Genomic DNA, 15,171 nt, shown 5'->3' with positions numbered 1-15,171 from the left:
GCTGATTTGTATATAATTGTACCTGTATCTGCCTATATACTACATGGGATTACTAATGGTACCTAGGAGGAGAGGACGCTGATTTGTATATAATTGTACCTGTATCTTCCTATATACTACATGGGATCACTGATTACTAATGGTACCTGGGATGGGAGGATGCTGATTTGTATATAATTGTACCTGTATCTGCCTATATACTGTGGCCCAAGACTAATGATACCTGGGGGGCAGAATGCTTGTATGCATAGGCTTGTAGCTGTTGGTGCCTATGTACTATATGGGATCACTAATGACTGCAGGTCATGGCTTTAAACTATACTAATAGCACCTGGGATGGGGAGGATGGTGATATGTAAAACCTGTATATGTTGGTGCCTATTTACCATATGGGATCACTGACGATTACAGGTCATGAGTGTAACTATACTAATGGCACCTGAGATGAGGAGGATGGTGAGTCCCCCCATCCCAATTAGCCACAAAGCCTCCCCATTGGCCCTGCTCTTTATTGTCCAGCTTCTGGCTTTCCTGCCCAGTCCCACAGCCTCCTCCAGCAGAGACCAGGGTGCTTTGATCCTCACCACAATCAGGGTGCCATGGCCAGTCCAGTCCAGCATCTCCCATTAAGGACCAATAAAAAGGAGGGCAGCTTTGCTTGGGTTTGAGGCTGCATCAATTTGCTTTTTATGGTTCATTTCTACAAGACCAAACACATGTTCCTGTGAGCAGGTTCATAGATGCATTGTAAATCAAATGAAAAAGAAGGATTTTATGAGTTTAGCAGGAAATGGAGGCACAAAATCAGATATATCACTGGGCTCGAGTTTTGTGTATTTTTTCTTTCATTTAGCCGGGTTAACCCTTTCAATTCTGATCCCAACCACCTCTGTAGTATGTAATATGTGATTGTTCCCTGGTAAAGGGACACAGGGTGCTGCTAACCTATACTATAGAAAGTTGTAGCTGCACACTCCCTGGGGGTGCTGGGCAGGGTACCAATGTGCTATAACTTCATGTATGTGTGCAGCTAAGCATTCAAGGACATACATATACTATAGGACTGAACTGTATACCTACATATACACAGGTATGCCAGCATAAAAAATTCAATTGGTTTACTAAAAGAAGAGCGAATCTTAACTCGGTACATTTTGTAATGATTCACCTAATTTAGCCAGTCATATGTGCACACAATTAAACAGTCTGATTGTGTGCTCTGTGTGAACGATCAGAGCTCTGTGACTGTCACTGACTCCATCATTTACATTAATAAAATGTCCACCGATACAAACAACAGGGAAAATAGATGATGATTTTTTTATTTTATTTTTTTGTGTGTGTATGAAATCTGCTATAAAAAGGTTGCAAGGGACTATCTACACAGTAAACCTCTGCAATGTACAGTGCTCAGAAAAAGCTTCTTGTAGAAATATTAGTTTTAGGACACAACAGCAAGAAATATCTCAAATAAAAATACTTATACTAAAAAAGGAATCACTATTTTACCACACACAGATAATTTGTCCAATGATCCCACAGAAATAAAAACTACAATCGGCATTGTGTCACCAATTTCTGCCTGCATGGAATGGTCCTATAAACAGGTAATATATTTATATCATATACCATAATTCTGTATAGATGAAATGGAAGCCTTTCCATAATAATTCTCATTCTTATGGGGTGCCGAACTTACATAAACGAGAATATGTGTGTGTTATATATATTAATATATATGTTTATTTTATATATATATATATTTTTATATATATATATATATATATATATACACTCAAACATAAATGCAGATTGTTCTATAATATGTCACACACACACACACACACACACATATATATATATATATATATATATATATATATATATAGATATAGATATATATATTTTAATTTTCATCCTGGGGGATTTCTGTACCGGTTAAGGATAATGCGTTTTGTTACAATCAATACTTTTGAATTTCATTCGTACTTTTTTTCGTACTTGGCATTTTTCTGTTTTCTACAAGTTTACACACAAGTTTCCATTCTAGTCCTTTTATTTAAATATTTCACACGGAATTATTTTGTATTGCCGTTTCTGTTCACATTGTATAACATTTATGATTGCAGTCACTGGTAACTACAGCAATTGTTCCAGAAATATATTAGTAGTTGATGCTGATAAATCTTTCTTTGTCTTTTTATTCTTTTCCTCTCCGAGTTTATTTAGTATGGAAGATTATCCGACTACAAATCAATGCCGTTCGGATTCTTTGACTTTATCCCAAAGTTAGCTATTATTTGTTATTATTATATCTATGCAACAAAATCTAAAAATTAAAAAAAATGTAAAATAGCTGGATGTAGAATATATATAAATGAATATATATAAGTGACCATGCACAGCATTGATACCCGTGCAATGTTTCCATCTCTTATTATTAAGGTGCTCCGGGTGGCGATAAGCCATAACGATCGTTATGATTCCTGGAGATCATGGAAGGTATAATAATAATAAGTATGATGGTGTCGGTACTTTGGATAGGATAGGTACACATGTGGAATGACATGGTTTCCTGATGGAGAATGCGATGTATTCCTCCCCGGACACTTTGTGATTTGTATGATATAAAAGTTATATATCCGTTCTTTTATTCCTGAAGTATAAAACTGGAAGTGACCCAGTCCCCATGACTAGTTTATGATGGCAGCCAGTTTAAAGCTGTGTTTGCTGTCAGTCTTTTAAATGTGAGTTTATGAGAAGAATTTGGAATCTGCAGAGGATATTATTATACACGGCTATTAACAGATATAAGAGCAGGGGAGATTGCGGTTATTTAGCGCTGTCCTCTCCTACACACAGCTGATCATAAGTTTATCTCCTGTCCTCCCCTTCCATGTTTCCATTATTCTGTCCTTTCTTGTAAATCCACATTTGTGCCTGTTCCCTTCAGCACTCCTCCCTTCCTATGTAACCCACAAAGGCTGCCTAGGATCAGAGGTGGGTTATTTCCCGGTATGATATATTCCCAGTCTGCCTAGCTCCTGACCCTGGGACCCTCATTAGTGATATCTGTGGGCCTTTTTCAGGAATGGCTCCTGCCTCTATAACACAACTTATCCATGTAACAGGAGATCAACACAAGTCAACCCTGCCTTTATGTGACATGCAAAAACAATGTTGTGGTTGTAATTAAAAGCTTAAAAAGATACCCAAATAATTCAGAGATCAATGTTCACAGGCAAAAATAGCTTAAATGTCTTCTGGAGGTGATGCCTGTGGCTGATACAACCAAAATGATTCTTTATGGTTGCATTCTTATTGTAGTTCTATATATTATAAAATAATATTAAGTATAATAAATGTCCTGTTTAATCCCTCTGTAGGTCATATGCATATTGGGCACAAGAAGTATACAAGTGTTGATGTCTATTTCTTTTTCTGAATAATGGATCAGTTTAATGTGCAAGTAGAACATTTTCCATGGAATTTACACTGTCCTTTCTGAAGCATTATTGTTAATGGGTTTGGTACATCATAAAGAACACGTAAACATAACCATCAAGATGAAAAGGGCATCACCAGATGCAGAACTCTGTGTTCATTCACCACTGCCAAGTGTCTGCCATCAGTGCCAGTGGTATGCCATCTACAGAAACACACACAATCATTTACAGCAGTTTCAAGTTTATTCTGTATATAAGACATGACTAATGTCATAGGAAACTAGAAATAAAAGGCATTTATATACTTAGGTCTTATACATCTACAGAATAAAAAATATGGCCATATACCTCTTTACCTGCCACAGAGGTTGCATTATTTCTACTTAGAAGGACTTGTTATACATTCAAAACTCTGGTTTCAAAGTTTAGCTTTCCTGTCTGCAAAAGTATTAAAGTAAGTTGAATTTATTAACAGGTCTCTCATTTAGCAATCTTGTGTTTGCTTCAAGCAGCCAGATGTAAAGGAAAGCTGTGAAAAAGAGTTTTTGCATATACAGCAGTTCACTAATTATAGAAATGTTTCTGTCAGACCTGTCAGTGTGTAGATTCCTTGTACAATTCTGTATTACATTCAGACATTATGATTAACTTGTCCAGATGCAGACAGTGTCAATAATTTCAAAATCTACTCAGCTTTTAGCTATATAGAGTCAAAACTTTAAAAAAATAAGCCAGAGTGGCTGTTTTTCTACAGCTGATTATATTGCAATGGCATCAAGAAGAACTCTTTTGATGTGAACTTGTCATGCATAATAAAAGGACTCTGTGTTTGCCCATATATTTGTATATTTGCCCTTATATTTGTATGTATGTATTTACCCTATCTTGTCATTTCATGTGGCCACTGCAAATAAATAGGAATATTCAATATTTCTGGAAATGGTAAACACACTCCACTTCCTACCATCTGACAGTATTGGTACTTGGAGATTGTAGCTCCATACAATGATGTCTAGGAAGACTTCAAATGTTCAGAAAAATACCCCTTCATACTTTACAAAATAATTTTTCCTTGATTATTTTACCACGCTATTCTAATCCTCTGGATCACACATATTTTTAGTAAGTCTGTGAACCAGTTTCTCACCCTTTTTAACATGGAGGAAACCCTTGATAGAACGTTCAGGTCTTCAGGGAACCCCTGCTATAATTACTATATCCACAACTTGTAGTACATTAATGTGGTGGTCAGTAGGAAGAATGCCTCTTACTGGTTAGTGAGAACAATGTCCCCAGTACCGATAGCCCTTTTGGTAATTGGTATAAGAGGCACAAACTGCTTATTGCTCAAAGAACCCCTAACAACCTCTGGAGGAACCCCAGGATTTCACAGAACTCTGTGGGTTGAAAAACACTGCTGTAAACAAACAATAAATTAGCAAGGTGTGGTTTTACAAAGCCAAAAATATATTCACCAAAACCTGGCCCGTATTTGGCCCCCAAAATGCAAAAACAGATCTGTACTAAACCATTAAGGACTAAATCTTTAGCCTAACTTCATATAAACATCAAAAGGTATAATAATACCAACACTGCAAAATTCAACCCTTGTTGTATGGCTGCAAAATCACAGGTTAAGCTCATGTTGTGAAGAAGCCCTTAATATGAATTTACAGTATATTCAATTCACAAATGTCTAAAAGGGAGTAAAGCTGGACTTATTTTAAAATAAACATGCAATCTGAATTTATTCTGGAAAGATATAGACATATTAAATATCAATGTAATTATCAACACCAAGTACTCAGATAAGAACAAATCTTATTAGGTCATTACACAGAGGAGAGAAAAAGAAAGGTGAGTGTTAATAAAAGCACCTGAATTTTTAGCCTAAATGGGCAAAGCAAAGGCTCACTTAATACTGTTAAAAGTCAAAATCCTTCCCTAAACCCCCCTTTGTATGGCATTGTGTACATGGGTGTTGTTTATTGTCAACAGAGTCCCATTTGTTTCAATGGTACAAGTGTGAATGACCATTTTGAGCATCCACTTGACCTGCTTGTGTTTCAATAAATGTGGCATGTCCTTGTGAAGATGCAATTGTGTTGCCTACAATTGAGTTGTATTTCATTTAAATGTAAAAGGTTTTGTTGACAGCAATGCATGTGTACACAGTCTATAAGGGAATTTATTGGATAGGGTAATAGCAGTTGGTAAATCAAACAGCAAAACCTTTTTAAGTTTCAGATAGAGTAACAATGGTTAAAAATTAAAACACAAATGAATGCAGCCCTGTAATCAGATATGCTTCAATAAATGTTTTTTAATGCAAGCAATGTAACTGACTGCGTTTGACCTAGTATCAGCCTCATGCAGTCTGGTACAGCTATGTAGAGCTTTGGAGGGAGGCTAATGAAGCGGTAAAAAGAGCCAATCAGGTGTGTTGCTTGACAATACAAAAATCTCATCAGTACGCTGCTTTGTCTTTCACTGTTCAGTCAGAAGGTAAGGAGTACACCTGTAAATGTATGCCACTCATTTATTAATTTTCAGTTTGGCACTTTTTTTCTCCTGCCACTTCAAAATGACCTCATTTATAAAAATGGAAACTGGGTTTGTTCCCTGATGTCCAGGATTTCAAATACCAAAAGCCTGCACAATATTTTTAGTAAGATAGGTTTTTAGTTTTTGAACTAACCATTGTGACCAATGGGAAAGTGTTGTATATAAGATGCATTTAGTAAACACAACTACCTATACAGGTCTATCAACATATATTGTACTTGAATATTTCCCATTAAGCTTATTTTACATTTCAAGAGGCTGAGAAAATTTATTGAAAGAGTATGTATGAAAATATTATTTATTAATGTGACCATTTTACTACATATCCTTTCATTTTGAGATTGCTATAAAGATGACACAGGCCTGGGGAAATAAAAGTGAGCATATACAAAATTCATAAGCAGAGGTTCACTTCAGTTAATAGCATGTCAGTTGTAATGACACACTATTTTTTTTTGGAAAAGACACTCTTGTTTCCTACTGAACTGTATGCAGATGGCAGGCAATCGCCATTCTGTCTACATAAAATAGAACTCTTCACCCCCTGGAAAGTCTCAGAAATACCAGTTGATCCTGACAATAAAGTATACCTATTGCAGATTCCTGTGATAGGGTGATAACACAACTGCACTACTTCTGTGACAATATCTCCCTCACAAAGGGAAACAGTGTCACATGCTTTCACTACCATTAGATAAGATGATATTGCAGTGGATATGGCCAGGCCACCATTGCAAATTTCTGGGCCCCATACCAGGTAAACTTCCCACATGTCTAAAAGTTCCAGCATTGCAAAAGTCAGTGAGCAGAAGAACCAGGTGCAAATGGGACCTGACCTTGCTGGGTGTTTTCCGCACTTATAAAAAATGTAAATGTAATTTGGGGCTAATTATGTTATTCAACCTTTACTACTTTTAGGTTTACAGCTTGACATTTTAACCGCAGTATACAGCAGATTGTTTAAAACAGAGAAGGCAAGTAGATAAAAGATAATTAGCCTGAGACTGGAGAAGATAGACAATCATGGGAGAACCTGGGTAATCCTGGGAAACCCTGGAATGGATCTAGTCTAGCATTAAAAACATTTGCCAAAAAATCCATTCCAGGTTTGCTGTATCATCCAGGTTCTCCCACTATAGTCTATCTTTTCCATTCTTGGACAGCATTCCTAATTTAGGCCAATTATGTTTTATTAGGGCTAAATGAAAAAGTTCTGGAGAGGGAAGGTATTATGAAACCCATCCGAAACGGAGCAGGAGATTGCTTTTTTATTTTAACTTTAATGGGCTATTTATATTTTAAATGAAGTTCTGCTCAATCATAGTAACCTCACTGCGTAGAACGTTGTAAGTGATATGTTTTTTTAGCACACACGTATGCAAATATGCACTTCTAAAACCCCATACTAAAATGTTTGCAGCATGTTTTAATTAAGTCCCTTTCCTGGCTAAAAGGGCTGAGTTCTGAGGAATCTGTTTACTCTACTTGAAGTGTGTTGTCCCCCCACCACAAGCACCTCTCTTGTTTAATACAAACTGATGAGCTGGTAGACTTTTATTTTATGCTTACCCAAGAACACTGGAACATCAAACTAAAGAGCACAACTTGATGATAATTGGCAGCACAAGAAGGGGTGGTCTATTAAATGTTTGAAAATGGGTATTAGTCTTATATTTGGAGTATATTTACCAAACTAGGAGTGAGCCTGTTTATGTTCATGCAGAAGTTTTTCTTCTGTTTTTCAGCTTCCTAATAAAATGTAGAAGCTTTCACTATTGGTGAATACTGCCACTTTTAAAGCGGCAATAAAATGCTCACCTTTGGAAACTTTATACTGTAAACAGGGGAATATTATTCCTGAACCCTGTTACCTGAAGAAAGTTCTGTTGTGTCTGTATTAGAAACTTCCCATTACTGATTTTTTTAATTATTAAAAATTGCAAACAAGTTCTAAATCAATGAAACAAAATATTTTCATTCAATGTGCTCCTAAGCCAAGATACACATTTGCAAATATCTAGATTGTTGGCACTCAAAAGAGCTTTGATAGCCCATGTTATTCTGCTTTTAGTCGTTGAAGATCCACCCATATTAGCTGTTGACTTTAATACAGTTCTGGACCTGACCCTAGATACACAGCACTATGTAGACTATCACTCCAGTACTCTACTGGATGGACAAATACTTCATACATGATATTTGAAGGTTGGAAATACCCATCCCGAGAAAAATACTCTTGTTCTGTATAACTTTTCTTAAAAATGAATACGATGATCTTTGCTTTTTTAGAACTGCTACCTTTAGCCCATGATCTTCATTATCTCAGCCCATCCTTTAGTCCTATTTACCTTTTCTTAAACATGAAAATTTATCAGATGGGGAGACTCAGCCCTCCTTTGTTAAGCAATGATGGGGGTAAATTTCCAAAGTGAAATTGACCTGTATTGGTTAATGCGTAATTACATGATTATAATAATTTGCTTGCCACACGTTGTGTTGGTAGATGCTGCTGAACAAATTAATCAAGCTTTCATTCCCTTTACTTCATACCATACAAAAATGCAAATCCTATGTGACAATATAGGCAGATTTTTAAAATCTTTCAAAATTCTAAAACTGTTTTTTGATGCACTGAACCTTGATGAAGAAACAAAAAAAAATTCAATATCCACATTCCCCCAAGAAAGAGGCCCAAGACCCAATGAAATGATTTTACCTTAAAGAGCTGTTTGTTCCCCATCCTTTAAACCTGTATAATATGTCCATTCAAATGGGAACATTTACCTCCCTCTACTCCCTTCCTCCTAAATGAGATGGAATCTAACAGTACTGTCCAATCAGTAATGAATTAATGCACGCTGTGATTCTGAATCATATCCCTTTTAAATATGGACCTTCAAATTTTGATCAGAGTTTTAGCTGTAGGATTAAACATAGTTATAGACGTCAAAAATAAAATTAGTAAAAAGTAGCTATACTAATCTTACTAACCCATAGTATGCACATGACAGACAGGGCTGTAGAAATATGTACTAGATACCAAAAATGGAACCCTTGTTCTGTTTTTCTATTGAACCATTAACTGAAGAAATCTGTACCGGTCCTTGGAGGGATGTGTATTATATATAATAAACTACCCTGTCTGCCAGGATTGTGGAATGATTGACATTCATTAAGATGAATTAATCAGCTAATGTGTGTTCTTGGCACACCTCTGTGCTGGAAAAAAATGAATTCCCATGCATTATGTTGGTGCAGCCAAAAAGATGGTTGAAAATCCCAGAAGAAACATGAGGAAGATGTTGGTACCCATTGGAGGAGGTGAGTTTAAAATCACTTTGAGTTACATGTATGAAATTAGGGGAAATAAAAAGTTCTGCAAATCCTTTATAACTTTCCCTAATTTTCATGCAGACTAAACTCTCCAGCAAAACAGTTACAGTAATTGCAACAAAACATTTTACTGTCCAGGGTGCTTAGAATAGAAAGGGATTTGAGTTGGTTTAATCTTCTGCCACTGTAATTGCTTAATATTCTAACTATACTAACACACAAACTACATACTAATCACCTACCTAGTGGCCCTCCTTGGTAGTAGTAAACAACTGGCATGTCATCTCATGTCTACCCAAAGAAGCTAGGAGGTGGAGGTTCTGGTGGTCAGGGGTGGGTTCTGCCAATCTCAGAGCCATGGAAAGTTACTTCCTGCTATATGCCATTGAAAGCCCCACCACCTGTCTATCTTTTAGCGTTAGTTTATCTGTAGAGAGGTAGACATCACTATTGACATTAGAGGGTCCAATTTTAAAGTTCAGATTCAACCAAATGGGTGAATACAGTTATGCTTTTTAGTTTTAGACTACTGTCAGGATCAACAATTATTACAACTTTGCAGCGAGCACCCAGAAAAGCAAAAACAGGTTAATTCTGTTCACAGACTGCAACATATATTTTATTTTTTTGCCATAGGTACATTTTAAGCATTTGTGGTTCCTCTGTAGTCAATGATTCCTTAAATGTTTTTACTTAATTTCTAATTTGGTCCATTTGTGGCATTTTTTTACCTTGATCTCTTTTTCCTATTATATAAAGTTTTTTTTTATAGCGTCCACTGTTGTCATAATAATTTATCCTTTTTGCTGATTCACTATAAAATGTATGTTTTACCAATTTTAAACTCTGAATTTTTTACATTTATGCTGGGTAAGCGATTAATGTGACATCTAACCTATCACTGCTAAATATCCATTAATCAGATCAATTCAAAGAGTGTGTCTGACCTGCAGTTTAAAGAGAGAAATTGGGAGAGAGAAGATAAGAGGTTGAAGAGAGGAAGCATGATCCACATATATTTATCATATGTAAAAGCATACAACACATGAAGAGAGTTCTCTGGTAACAAAGTAGGTGAAACTATTCAAGAATACTGAGATCTGCATAAAAGTGTGTGACCAAAAAAAAACAAAAAGAAATACAATTCTCAATAGGATACAGCTGAATCATGGAAATATATTGCAGACAAGAACATTTTATAGAAAACACTCATTGATGTGCAAGTTTCACCTCCAACAATCTTACTGAGATAGTAATGATTCAGATTTGAACAGATACACTCACATCTATCATTTTTTTATTTAAACCAGCTCACCTATGCACATTTATCAAATACACATGCTGGAAAAGCCCTGTAGTATGCCATTGTCTTGATAAGCTGCAAGTCTTGTTTACCTAGGAGTTTATAAATCACTTTTTGATTTGTGTTAGTATAAGGAGTTGATGGCTTTCAGTGCAGTGACAAGAGCAGGCTGTACCTGACTTAGAAGATACCTTCATCATTATTTTCGTGACATAGAAGCCACCAAAAGATGCTGCAAAAAAAAAAAAAAACACAATGAGTGAGTGATAGCTCTGAGCAAGCAATATGTTGGGGGAACATGGGTGCACATACTGGTGGCCTCAATGGTTACCCATTGAGACTGGGCAGCAAAGGGCAAAAATACCATTGTCAAGCTGCAGGTTACCAGTTCCTTCAAGAGGAAGATGGACTGTTGCCTCCTCAATGTGCCAGATTTCCTCTCCTGACAGTAAAAATTGGATAGATAAAGGTCAGAACAGCAGAAGGGACAAGGTCATTCCTAGAGCAGTCAATACAAGTTTTTGTTGGCCTCATAAGAAAGTGGAAATTGTCCATCTATATATATATCTAACAGTTAGTCAGATTTTGGACTTTGGTCGTATACTGCTTTAATTTAATAAGGTGTTCTAGACAATAGATTTTACAGATAGAACCTAAGTGAGAAGTTCCTCTTTATATTCCTAATTTTCACTCAACAGGGTATTAATGTTTTACATGTAACTTAAACATTGACAGACTAAAAGAAAATTTGCCCAGAAAACTATTGATTGTGCATTTTTTAAAATTTTTCTTTCAACTTTTTGAAGGCATGTACTTTGCTAAGACTTACTGTTAGAGCTATATGAAATGTCACCTTTTAAAGCCCATCTTAATTCAATCTGCGACAGTCAGACCAGTGGAATGTATTATAATCAGTGACGGGCATTGACCTTTTCAAACTGGTCACTAGATATATACCACATTACAGTGTGAAGTGATCAGCAACTTTTTCTGAATGGCATTGCGCACATTGCATGCTGTACTAAAGTCATACCATTACATGAACGGTTTGGGTTGTCTACTTTAGGTTACTTACAAATTTGCATTTGTTGATGGTAGCTGGCATAGACATGTACTTTTTTATATTTTACAATGCATCTTCTGTTCCTCTATAAATACGTTTTGGGCCCAGTACACAAGGTGATTTTACTTTCTGATCCAATTTCCAATTCAATAGAATTATTGGATCTAAAGTACATATTAAGAGAATTCTGCAGCCAGCCAGTTCTTATCAACTGTTTAGGTTTCCAATCAGATGTAAGGTCAGCAACTTAGATAGTCCACTACCCTATATCCTGATCCTAAATTCCCACTGATAACCATTAAATACTGTTAATCTTTTGAATCATGCTAGAAATAATATTGTTGTATACCAAGAAGTAGAAGGAAGGAAAATATAACATATCATGTTGTCCTAAAAATGAGTTCTGTAGTTATTAAAAACTTTAATAATGTCTGGTAGTTTCACTTACATATTAAGAGAAACTGGCTTGCTGCGATGAGAATTTTATGACAGAAATTCTGGAGACGGTTTTTCAACCAAGGAACGGAAAAATTCATTTATACCTTTGCAGCCAAAAAACTGAAACTAAACGTAACAGGATCTCAGCTGGATTTAAAAAAACAGTTACGGTAAAAAGAGAGCACAAATTTTGTGTAGTTTTCTGATTTCTAGGTTAAAAAACTTTCCACAAATGAGCAAAACAGCTTATATATATATATATATATATATATATATATATATATATATATATATATATATATGCACACATGGAAGGTGGAATTGTAATCTTGTTATTTTGTAGTCTGTTCACCGCAATATGCCCATATAGTCATCATTATCAACAGAGTATCACGCAAATAAATCTGCAGATTTCCTATTAGTTTGTCAGTCTGTGCTAATAGAAAGTGATAAAAGGAGAGTGCTTTACAAACATGGTGCAATTTCACACCACTTGTAATTACCAGTGCAACCCCCCTCAGATAAGAGTGATTTAACTGCTCTACTGGATTTAGACAAGATAAACAGATATAAGGTTCAGTTTGCAATGTGGCCTATCCTTGTTGTGTAGAGTGTTTGGTGGGTGGCCAATCAGGCAGAACAAACTCTAGAATCACTTACTTGGGCACAGCTCCTGTACACAACAGCAAGGGAACCCTGCGGAACTCTCCTTAGCCAGAAACTTCAACATATTAGAATTAAAACATGTACAGAAGTGATATTTATCATATTTATTTCTATTTAAAATAAATTGTTCAGCATCAGAGAATTTGTACAGTATACAGAATGATATTGCTTGTCTTACTTAATTATAACGGACATTTTATAAAAAGATCAGACTCTCATAATCCCATTTTTATTAATCTCCATTGGGTTCTCCTGTTCACCCTCTATTATTAAACACTGTTTTTTGTTGCAATGCATGCTGTGTAAGAACATAGGAGTATTCATTTGTAAAAATGTCAACTGGTATGTGGGATTGTTAGGGCAATCAGTAATAATAATGCAACAAGTTCTACTTTGACCAACAAAGGAAATATATCCAAAACTGATATCCATTCCTTATAAAGCACGATAAATAGTTTGCCTATCTAAAAGGAGCAAAACAGCCCTGTTCTAAAATATTGTAAGGGCCCTTTTAGATTTTTGCAGTGCATTAAGACATGATACGTTGTATGTTAATATTCACTATGTTAATGCAGTTTATTCACTTGAATGGGGTTCCTAATGAACTGAAAGACATGCATGTACTAATTTCAGCAACATACCCCAACATGTTATTTAATTAGTATGCATTGTGATGTGCTGCAATACAGCTGCCTTACAGGTGCCATTCAGAAAGGTCACACACAGAAATGCATGCTTCAAATAAATCAATATTTTTTTTGTTTCGGATAGAATAAGGACAATTTAAAATTTCTTCCTGGTTTTACACCTATGGCCCCTCTGGGCAATTTCTTGTCCATGTGACAGTGGTGTAAGTGATGTGGCATATAATTGCCAATATAAACAGATGGTTAAAAAAACATTACAGAGGCTTTAATCCTTCCATTCTCTACACAAAATGTGTTAGCCAAAACTTGGCTTCTAGGTAATGGATTACCCCCAGTGGGCCAAAATAAATGCTGACCTACTATCTCTGATAGTAGTGATTCTGGTATTAAAATATCTTTCTAATGTATTGGTAATGTGTTTTATTAAAAATAAAAAAAAAAGCAGGGGGAACAGAGTCTAATAAATGCAGGGCAAAAATAGGCATTAATCCCAAAGGCAATGAATCCCAAATGAAAATTATAAGTTAGTGGGGCATTCTACCTCCCAGCATTTAGTATGAGCTGTAATATTTATGTCTGGATTTATCATTTACTTGTGTATTTTCTTGATGATCCACTTCTAACTGATCTGACCAGGTACATGGATCTGACCAGGTTCGAGATCTTGAAAAGGAATGAACAGCAATGACCTCAACAAGCATAATTGCATCCTGATCAGCGGCCCCCTGAACCTGGAAACATTGATGGCAATGGGCCTGACAGCAACTTTAGATGATCATGTTTTCATTTACAAGGTAATTAAAAAACAGCCAAGCATACTGGGTTAGAGGCGAATTTATGTGCTTACAGCAAATATTAGAAAACACTAGTACCAGTGCAGAGAGTACTAGCAATACAACAGGGAAATACAAGGTAACAAGTAAAATAAAAAGGTAACAAATTCTAATAAACTAATGTAACAGAGCCTAAGCACAAAATAGACATATCAAAATGTTCTATTTGATAAAATGTTATATTAGCACATTGCAATATAATACCCCGGTGTAGTATCTATAAAATAATGTATCATTTTGTATATTTGTAATGTTCAAACCTTTCTTGAAATGTATTGTTTTCTGTATGAGTCTTACAATGGAAGTTACTGTATGATGATTCTGTAAATGTATATCAGATGAATATTACACACATGCACAGATGCATTGACTAGTATAGCACAGATTGCTCTTTTAATAGAAGTGATAAATGGAAGTAAACAGATATTACAGTTATAATCTTCAGAGAATGAGCAGACTGGAGATGTAAGGCTATGTGGAGGAGGGGAACCCAGGGAGAAAGTGCTTTGGAGTTAGGACATAGAGAGGAAGATAAGAGATAAGAAAAGACAAAGAGGAGACAGAGAGACTAGTGAGTGAGCACCAAAGAGAAACATCATACAAGAAACAGAATTACTGGAGAAGTTACTAATACCAGAGTGGATTCATTTAAAAACCAACCCAGTAAAACTGGCACAAGTAAAAATAAGATCATAATGAGGTAGAGACAAAAAGACACACTTCTCATTTAAGAAAATGCTCCTGTTACCTGGTGATCAGTGGTTGGATTCTGTTTTATTTAAACCTACAACTTTTAAGCAGAAGATTTCTTGTAATAAATTTGTATTTTACTGCTATTCAAGATGGCCTTACATAGAGTGAAATTAAAGCCTAAAGC

Source organism: Pyxicephalus adspersus, chromosome 6, assembly GCF_032062135.1.
Source record: "Pyxicephalus adspersus chromosome 6, UCB_Pads_2.0, whole genome shotgun sequence".
NCBI classification, from domain to species: domain Eukaryota; kingdom Metazoa; phylum Chordata; class Amphibia; order Anura; family Pyxicephalidae; genus Pyxicephalus; species Pyxicephalus adspersus.
Note: the sequence above shows the minus strand (reverse complement) of the source record.